Source organism: Balaenoptera physalus (assembly GCF_965194825.1).
Source record: "Balaenoptera physalus genome assembly, chromosome: 7".
NCBI classification, from domain to species: Eukaryota; Metazoa; Chordata; class Mammalia; order Artiodactyla; family Balaenopteridae; genus Balaenoptera; species Balaenoptera physalus.
The window spans coordinates 24,321,068-24,331,789 of record NC_138886.1 but is presented as its reverse complement, the minus strand read 5'-3'; the positions used below and the strand labels follow the sequence as shown (position 1 = coordinate 24,331,789).

The window sequence follows — 10,722 nt, the reverse complement described above, 5'->3', positions numbered from 1 at the left end:
GCAACTAGAGAAAGCCCTCGCACAGAAACGAAGACCCAACACAGCCATAAAATAAAAATAAATAAATAAATAAATAAATAAGCAAATATGGTTAAGAAAAATATATTTAAAAAAAAAAAGTCTGATAGCTGTCTCTCAATCTTTAGTAACAAGAACTCCAGTTTTTTGGAGGGTCCATCCAAAAGACTATTTCCCCAGACTCTCTTGAAACTAATGACCATGTGACTAAGATCTGGCCAATTCGAAGTGTTGAGTGACTTCTGGGCAGTGTACTTAAAAGAGAAGGGTAATCTTCAGTCCTTCCCCCTTCTTGCTGACTGGAAAGTAGACACAATGATGTTAAAGAGGAAATCACTAAGAGACCAAAGATTAAACGTTAGCAGGATAACTTTTATTGCAAAATAGGAAAACTGACCCAGCAATGTCCAAGCTCTGAGGACTGTGGTTCAGGGCAGGAGAAATGGGGTAGGTCTTTTCATCAGATGACCTTGTACCGTCTCTAAGCTACATCAAGCAAGCCACGTGAATGTAGCTAATTGGCAGGCAGTATCTGGGTTGGATGGAGGTGGTCTGCTGCATCTTTGTGGGGCTTACCTTAGGACTATAGTAGCTAGTTGACCTTTGCGACATCATTTTTATGCCCAAGCTAGGATGGTATCACCCAGCCAGGTCTGCATCTGTGTCGGCAGCCACGTGGCCAGGTCAGAGTTTATCAATGAACATGAGCTCAAGCACCCATCTTAGATGAAAAGACCTCACACCAAGGCTGGCATCAAGGTGGGGCGAAGCTTGCCATGGATGTTTGTGGAACAGACACACTAGCCCTGATCTGCCTGCCTCTGCACTTCTTACACCCAAGAGAGAAATAAACCTCTGGCTCATTTAAGTCACTGTTATTTTAAGTTCTACTGATGGTGGATTTTTTTGAGTTTGTGTTTTGGTTATAATACAGGCAAATCTATCTTAACCGATACAGATATGAAGCACAAGTTTATTACCATCCTTTTAGATAGAGGTTGCCTTGCTCCTTTACAACAATATCACCAATTAGGAGGGTTCAACAGGCAGGGCAGAGGTAAATTAAAGACTAACCCTTTAGTACAATGTAGGAAGTACTTTAATGTCAAGAGGGGCATAGGTAAAATGTTACAGAAAAAAGATTACGTTCAAGGATGCTCAGTTATCTCAAGGCTCCTTCACTGCATGAGGCCCTACATCCAAAGGAACAGCTTTGAGGGAGGAAGGGGTAAGCTTCCTGGCTATGGTTCCTGTGGCTCTGAAAGGGTTTATATGTGACATGACTGAACCCACCATGTTGAATATATGCTGATAGATCAAAGAATTGGAATGAATTTCTTTCCTTAAATATTTTTATTGGGGCTTCCCTGGTGGCGCAGTGGTTGAGAATCTGCCTGCCAATGCAGGGGACACGGGTTCAAGCCATGGTCTGGGAAGATCCCACATGCCGCGGAGCAACTGGGCCCGTGAGCCACAATTACTGAGCCTGCGCGTCTGAAGCCTGTGCTCCGCAAAAAGAGAGGCCGCAATAGTGAGAGGCCCGCGCACCGCGATGAAGAGTGGCCCCCGCTTGCCGCAACTAGAGAAAGCCCTCGCACAGAAACGAAGACCCAACACAGCCAAAAATAAATAAATAAATTAATTAATTAATTAATTTAAAAATACATATATTTTTATTTATACCTGGAGAAAAATTCCCCCAAACTAAGATTTATACAGACACAAATGTTTTATATATACATGAATACCCATCTATCTCTACATCCATCAAATCAGGGTTTCTCAACAGCAGCACTGTTGACCATTTTGTGCATTGTGAGATGTTTAGCACATCCCTGCCTCCACCTACTACAGCTGTGATGATGAACATGTCTCTAGACATTGCCAAACGCCCCCTGAGGGGAGCAAAATCACACCCTCCTCCCAGAACCATTGCTCTAGATAGCTATCTACCCATTTATTTATATATCTATTTTTCAGTCTCACCTAAATTTTTGTTTTTACATTTGTGTACAGGCAAAGCTGGCTACAAGTTGCCTCAGACTATATGAATTTCAAGTAGCACTTAATTCTGGGAATCCCTGGAAAATCTTTAAAACCAATAACCAGAAACGTGTCAATATTTCAAAGCATTTTCCGACACCCAAAACGGTTTGTAAACTCATTCTTTGATATCTTTTAAAATTTCTAAGATACCTGCAAATTTGAATCTCTAAGTCTTCAGTTCCCCTAAATTATGAATGAAAATTTCTGCCTCAGGGCAAAGATGCATGAAATAAGATTAAGACTGTGGTTCACCTGGCGACTGCTTTCTGTTGACAAGTAAGCTTAGCTGTGACCTTGAAATTCATACCTGCTATTCAATTCCGCCTCCAGGCCAAGAAAGTCTCCAGTAGGACTCAGAAGAAAGAAGACAAAGTGAAGCAAGCTAAGAAAACAGTTGCTAAGTGTTTTCCATCTCAACAGTGTATTTTCTCTAGATGTTTAAGGTGATGACGGTGGGGCTTATGTGTGTGTAAAACCCTACAGAAGTAACACTGATCTTAACTGAACCTCAATTATCTCCTGGAAAACAAACTCCATAAGCTAGAGACAGAGAAATAATTTCTTTCTGGCCTCATCAAAAGGCACAGCACTAACTAATCTGCAGGGCTCATAAATCTGTAACTCTCTAGATTAGGAAGAAACAAAGAAATAAATATTGCATTGACAGTATTTCCTTCTTTCTTTCTTTAATTTTTTTTTTTTTTTTTGGCCTTGACACGCAGCTTTCGGGATCTTAATTCGCTAACCAGGGATTGAACCCAGGCCCCCGGCAGTGAACGTGCCGAGTCCTAACCACTGGACTGCCAGGGAATTTCCTTAACAGTATTTCTAAAAATGGCAAATGTCCTACCTAAACCATCTAAATACAGTATTCTTTCCCAAACCATAAGGATTATTATGCTCCTTTGAACCATAGTGGTAGAATTTCTCAAGAACAAGCAGTGCAGAATGGGGCCACATGAGACTGGGGGGGACAGAGGACTGTTGTTAACATTTTATAGTTCCTTTAAGAGCAATGGAGATTGTGCGGTGTGATTTCTCATTTACAGTCTCTTTGCACCTTGGAAATATTTTGGGATCTGCTTCCCCTAAAGTTTCAATGAGATTTAAAAAAATCCATTTATGTGAATGTTTAAATCTTTTCTGATTTAACAGCTCAAGAGTTGTTGACTCCCAGCCTCCCAGAGAAGCAGAGTAAATTGTGGATGTTGAACTTACTTTTGTTGGCTCAGGATAGCAAGTGTGTATTTCCTAAACCCTCACCCGCACACCTTGTGACAGAGCACATGTCATCACTATTATGTACATTCCTTCCCTTCCAAAAATGTGGAATAAAGTTCTAAGGCTGGAGTTTACCATGGCCCCTCCTCTTTTTATCAGCCTCACAGTTATACTGCAAAAATCTTTTAATCTGATCTGCTCTTGGTTTCACTAATCTATTAATTCATCAAATTTTCATTGAGCACTTTCTATTTGCCAAACACCATGCCAGGAATGGTAACACAGCTGTAAACGAGTTAGAGATAGTTCCTACCTTCAGAAAGCTCACCAATTAGTGGAAAGACAAACACACATTTATATAATAGGTATTAAGTTGCAATAGGATAAGTGGAAGATGCTATGGGAACACATAGCAGGGACATCTTATCTGGTCTAGAGAGTTCTAGTAATGCTTCTCCAAAGAAGAGTACTTTAAGTAAAGGTTATGATACTGGACTTGGCTAGGAAGGGGGTAGTATTCTTTACAGAGGGGAAAACATGTACAAAAATCTCACTGACTCCAGGAAACTAAACAAGTTCAATATGGCTAGAAAAGAAAATGTAAGGCAGGCAACAGAGAGAGATGAGTCTGCTGAGGTAGACAGAAAGCACGAAAAGTCTGATGGGCCAATTTAAAGTTTCAACTTCAGCTTGAAGGCCATGGGAAGCCACCATGGGAATCTTAAGCAGCAGAGGCATTTAACAGTTATGCTCCAGAAAAACCAGAGAACAAGATGGGAGGGAAGTAAGACTACAGGCAGGGACCAGTGAAGAGGATGCTGAAGAAATCCTGGCATTGGGTCAACACCATTGGGAAGACAGAGGAATGCACAGATTCAGGAAAGTTTTTAAGTGACAGTGTCAAAGGAGAGCCAACCACAAACGGAGGGGGAGTAGAGTACAGCTCCCTTCCCATCTCCAGTTCTTTTTTTCCCCTCATTATCGTAAACTGGCATCATGGGGAGTACACTCCAACTGAAATCCTTAAGGTTAATGTAAAGATCTGGAGGAGTGGTGACTGGTTTTTGGAGAACATCTTCATATCTTATTTTGCAAAGACAAAAATAACTTCTTGCTCTATAAAAAGTAGGATGTGTTACACCGTAGCTTAACTGCCAAATACTGATATTTCTTGACTTAGGATGGTATTACGTCCCAAAAAACCCACTGTAAGTTGAAAATATCCTAAGTCAAAAAGCATTTAATACACTTAGCCTACGAAACATCATAGCTTAGCCAAGCCTACCTTAAACTTACATTAGCCTACAGTTGGGCAAAATCATCTAACACAGAGCCAGTTTTATAATAAAGTGTTGAATATCTCACGTAATTTACTGAATGCTGTACTGAAAGTGAAGAACAGAACGGCTGTCTGGGTAATGCACGGCTGTAGGCCTATCAGTTGTTTCTCTACCTGATCGAGGGGCTGACTAGGAGCTGCGTCTGCCGCTGCCCAGCATCACGAGAGAGTATCGTACCGCATATCACTAGCCCAGGGAAAAAATCAACATTCAAAATTTAAGTACTGTTTCTACTGAATGTGTATCACTTTCACACCATCACAAAGTTGAAAAAATCGTAAGTTAAACCTTCTTAAGTTGGGGACCATTTGCAATTTCTTTTATGAAAAGATACTGAACTTTGATTGAACTTTGGGTATTAAATCATGAAAGATAATCACAGTCAGGTTAAGATAATGCTTCTAAAAACAGCAATGAGTTACTAATTACTCTATCCTAGAAAAAGATAAAGCTGAGTTCCTAAAGGGCCACATTCCAGCTGTCACCTCCGGTCATAACAAGGTATGACAGAGGGCAAAGGAAAACTTGAATACAGAGAACAGCATTCCCACAGGAGTTCCTGCGACATGCCCTTACTTTCTCCTTACAGGTTTTTCTGAGCTTTAATATTCAGAGATTGCTGCTCAGTTTTTGGTAGGAGTGAAATAAGTACATCAAATCAAGTCTGATTATCCTGTCCAAAAATCAAGAAAGTACTTGAAAATGTGTGACTGCAGGGTGTTTTGATCCTTCCCCACACCTCCCAAACAGCCCCAGTGTTAACAGAGAACAGGGGAAGCAATAGGTTCTGATGATTGAATCAAGGCCAAAATAGTTGGGAGTCCAAAGTTGTGCTGTGTCTGCGACATTCACCCTTGTGAAATAGTGCAACCACCACGATCAACAGTGAGAAGCACAGAAAAGGGGTCCACCCTCCTTCATCTTTCCTTAGGTGGACAGTCGTTCATCCATCTGAAGATACATGGCAGTACACAGAAATTGCCGTGCAAATGGGTCTTCTCAGCCACCAGCGCCTGCATCTGCAATTAGAAGATATATCTGCCTAATGGAATGAACAATCCACCCTCCATTATCACACTGTAACAACATGAGAGTTCCTAAGACAAGCCGAACCCTTCCACAGCTCATGCCTCTGTAGAGACTATTTCCTCACAGCCCATTCATTCCTTCAACTAGGAACAGAGCACTTCCTAAGGTTGACAGGTGCTGTGGATACACCAGTAACTAACATGGACATGACCCTGCAGTAACAGCAACCACAGTCAAGCGGGAAAAGACAAAGAATCAAGTGTATAAGTGAAAGTCGTACGAGAAAGGAAAGGTACAAGGTGCTATCTGTAAGAGCATTAAACTAGCAGAAGGACGTAACCTAATCTGGAGGGTAGGGAAAGCTTCTCCCATGAACTGACATTTGAGTTGCGATCTGAAGAATGATTAGGAGTTAACTAGGCAAGGAAAGATGGGGGAGGGGGAGAGTGTCCAGACAGAGAAAGCAGCATGCTTGAAGTCCTAGAGTTTGAATGGAGCTGGTGTCACTTGAGGCCCTGACACAAAGCCAATGTAGCTGCAGCTCAGACAGGGGAAAATGTTTCAGAATTCGTGAAGCAGGCACAGGTAGACCACATAGGGCCTTGGAAGGATTTTGATCTTCCTTGTAAGAACAATGGGAGGCCAGTTTTGGTAAGCACGACCAGATATGCCTCCATTCTGAAAAGAAAACATCCGCTGCAGTATGGAAAAGGGACTGAAGGACAGCAAGAGTGGACACCAAGAGACCGGCTGGGAGGCTGAGACGCCTGCAGCAGTCCAGGTGAGAAACCTACCAGCTGGGCCCAGGGCAGGTGGAACTGGAGAAAAAGAGGAAAGGACAGATTTGAGATAAAACTGATAGGACTTGGTAAAGATGGTTACTGAGGAGATGGAAAGTCATAAGGATGACCACACACCGGCACATATAATTAGAGGGTAACATCTACTGAGGAAGGAAACACAGGAGAATGCTTTTTCTTGCGGGGGAGGTGGGGGTGGGGGGAGATGATTAAGGAAAAGAAAGATCTTTAGTTGAAACACACCAGCTCACCTGCTTATTACTATGTGACTAGAGGCAAGTTAACCTCTCTAAGCCTCTATTTCTTCATTTATAAAATATGGAAAACAATCTTTCCTAACCTCACATGAAAACATTGGACAGATTAAGTAAAATAAGACAATGCAGGTAAAGTTTTATCACAGAACTTGGCATGCTGAGTCCCAATAAATGTCAGTGGTGGTTGTTTGTTACTATTTAAGAGGTCATTTAGACTTTCCACTAGAAAGTGCTGTGTTGAACACATAGTTCCTTCAGGCTTTCTCAAAACCCCATTAGAATGCCAGTAAAAAGTGTTTTTTTAAAGGCATAAACCTACCTGAAAAAAGAGCAGAAAAAAGAGAACATAAGAGATTAAGAGCAACAAATTTTTAGAAGATGGAAAGCAGATGAACAACTGCTATGACCCACCATAACCTAAAAAGCTGAATCCTAAGCCAGGAGTTATTCAGCAAAATTGCCCATAAGGCTCAGGAATTGGTGATATCAAGTAACTTTGGAAGTGGGGTTGAAGGTGGGACTAAACACAGAAGGGCTGCTTTAAAGAGTGCTTAAAAAGCAGTAAGACTAAGCTGTCAAACTCTGGGCAGGAGATTAAAAGATCTTTCTCTGAGGAATTTAGCAGCCCCAAAGGGAAACCAAAAAGCACTGACATCAAGGGTTGCACAAGACAATGGTCCTGGCAGATTATATTATGGTAACACACATAATAACCAACCCACAGATCCTGAGTAGTTCACTCTTAACATAAGCCAGTAGTCAAAAATATCCGATACCTGCTATTGTGATTATGTTGTGTTAATATGGTGAAGGTGAAGGGATATTACAGATGTAATCAAGGTCCCTAAGCAATTGACTTTAATCAAAATGGCAATATGTTCAGTGGGCTAGGTCTAATCAGGTAAGCCCTTTACAAAAGGGTCTTAGCAGTCAGAGACAGAAGTCAGAAAAATACTCTCTTGCTGGCCTTGAAGAAGCAAGCATCATGTTATGAAATGCTTATGGAAAGGGGCAGCCTCTAGAAGCTACAAGCCTCAGTTCTACAACTGCAAGCAAAGGAATTCTGCCAACAACAGGCAAGCTTGGAAGAGGGCTCCAATCTGCAGATGAAATCCCAGCCCAAGCTTACACCTTGACCATAGCCTTGGCAGATCCTAAGCAGAAGACCCAGCTGAATTATGCCTGTACTCCTGACTCATGGACTTTAATATAAATGTATGTTGTTTTAAGCCACTCAGTTAGTGGAAATTTGTTATGTATCATAGAAAAGTAACACAGACCAATATGCCAAAAAAGGTAAATTTTATTTATACAAATAATACCTCAATAAACCAGACCCCCCAAAAATATGATAGCAGAAATGGAGACCTCTAAGAAGGTGTTAGAAGATAAAGTTGGAGAAATCACCCAGAAAATGGGAGCCAAAAAGACAGAACCAGAAGAACATCAGAGAAAAGGTTAAAAGATGATATGAACAGTGTATGCGGGTCAGCACCAAAATAAAAGTAGTTTTGAAAGGGAGAGAAGGAAATCATTAATAAAACAACTGAAGAAAAATTTCAGAAGCACAGAACATAAATTTCCAGTTTTAAAGGTCACAAAGGCACTTGATACAAGTGCCAATTGGAACAACAACAACAAAATAGATTAAAAACAACAAAAAAGGGCTTCCCTGGTGGCACAGTGGTTGAGAATCTGCCTGCCAATGCAGGGGACACGGGTTCGAGCCCTGGTCTGGGAAGATCCCACATGCCGCGGAGCGACTAAGCCCGTGAGCCACAATTGCTGAGCCTGCGCGTCTGGAGCCTGTGCTCCGCAACGGGAGAGGCCACGATAGTGAGAGGCCTGCGCACCGCGATGAAGAGTGGCCCCCACTTGCCGCAACTAGAGAAAGCCCTCACACAGAAACGAAGACCCAACACAGCCATAAATAAATAAATTAATTAATTAAAAAAAAAAAACAAAAAAGAAGATCCTATAGGTTTTCAAACAGTTAAATTACAAAGAATCAGGAACCAGAAAGGCTTCAGAATTTTAACAACAGTGAAAGCTAGAAAACAATGAAGAAATAAAGTTCTAAAGGGAAAAAATTTTAAACACAGAATTCTCTACCCAGGCAAACTATTGAGTAAGTATGACTTTAGAAGAAGCCTTTTCAGACATGTATCGTCCCCCAAATTTACCTCCCATGCATTTTTTCCCAAAAATCTACAGGAGGATGTGCTCCAACAAAAAGCAGGAATAAATCAAGAAAGAAAACAATATTGGGAAATCATATGCGAAATAAGTATTACAACAGAGGGGAGAGCTGAGGGAATCCCCAGGGTGACAGCTGTACAACTCCGCTGGAGCAGATCAGAACAATCCAGGAGCGACTTCTTCAGGAAGATAACACTTACAGCAAACCAGACGCAACAGAGCATGCTGAGTGAGAGGAGACGTAAATACCTGGTGCAAGCCTGGCATTGGACTAATTATAAGTTCACAGAAAACAAAGCAAATAAAAAACAGTATCTTTATGACACAAAGGAAAGCAAAATGTTGTGTAGGTAAGGAACTATAGACAATATACAAGAAGGCTTAAATATGAATGTAATTTACAGAGCCATAATAATGTAAACACTGAATACTGATCTAACCAATATCACAGTTTAGTAATATCGGGTGGATGGTTAGTAAAAGAGATAATTTCTCACTTTCCAAGTGGGAAGTAAACAGTGCCAATACATAAAAAAATCAAGAAATAAACACAATTTCAAGATATGGAGGTAAACATCAAATAGAGTCGAAAGTGGTTCCTCTTAGAGGGGAAAGGAAGGGGCAGGGAAAAGGCAAAGGACTGCTATTTTTCACAAGCTTTATAGAAATTTTTGACTCTTTTAAACTATATACATCCATAACTTCGAAGGAAAAAGATTACAGCTATATCGGTCATTACATTATTTTTTCAAACCCCCATACCACTTAATTAACAACATTCTGCCTTCAGAAGGGGACCAGGGGAAAGGGGTCACTTGCCTCTAGAAGGATTCATATTAGCTTCTTTTGTTTCACCTTAGAAACTAACTCTTGCTCTACCAACCTGGAATCATCAAAAGTCTTCTTCTAAAATAACAGCAAGATATTGATCAACCAATTTTCTTTTTACTTCTTGTTTCGTGAGCCCAAGGAATATGGTATCCACTGAGCAAATGCTCTCTACTGCTTTCAAGTAACTGTCCACTGACTTCTCAGGAACCCAGTACCTGCCTTTAAGAGCAAAGGCAGGAAAGGATATCATAGTGTAACCACCCCCAAACTGGTGACGTCTATGTTAAAACCTCTAAGTACCTCTCTTTTCATTCTTCTTCAGGAAACTGATATTTCACTGCCATCAAATAAGTGCCTAGAATTAACTAAGATGGCCCTTTGACCAACTACCTCTAACTCAGAAACGTTATTCTACTTGTTTTGGGTTAAAGGACTATGTCTTTCTTCAAAAAATACAACACTTAAAATGAAATAAGCAGAACATTTTAGAAGAATTTTAAATAAAAATATAGTTTCACTAAATACATTTTCAGAATCAACTTGTTAATGACTCCTTAATTACACTAGAATATGCAACAAAAAAATTCTTTTCCAACTGAAAATAAAAAGGGCAATGCCGTATAGTCTCTGGAAAGTTAAAATCCTGTATTCGGCGACTTAGTTTTTCATTAAAAGTCCTTCTTACTTTTCTGTTGTTAAAATGTAATTTCTGGTACAGCCACACAGAAAAACTGTTTTGCAAGTATCCACTGAAGTTAAACCAGATGTAGTCCCCGCCATTCCTCTGCTGGTATATACTCACCTGAAGTAAGTACTCATGTTCACCAAAAGCCATGTACCAGAAAGTTCATAGCAGCCTGATTCATAACAGTCCTAAACTGGACACTACCCAAATGTCCATCAATACTACAATGAATAAATAAATTGTGGTATATTCACACATTGGAATACTGCAGTATATAAATAAATATATATAAATTA

The 10,722-nt window shown here is 40.5% G+C and overlaps 1 protein-coding gene across 3 annotated transcripts in view; it reads right to left on the bottom strand.

The window, feature by feature from the left end:
* Window positions 1-10,722, bottom strand: part of TMEM245 (transmembrane protein 245) — a 104,194-nt gene that overhangs the window by 5,384 nt on the left and 88,088 nt on the right. The gene's annotated exons all lie outside the window — the stretch shown is intronic.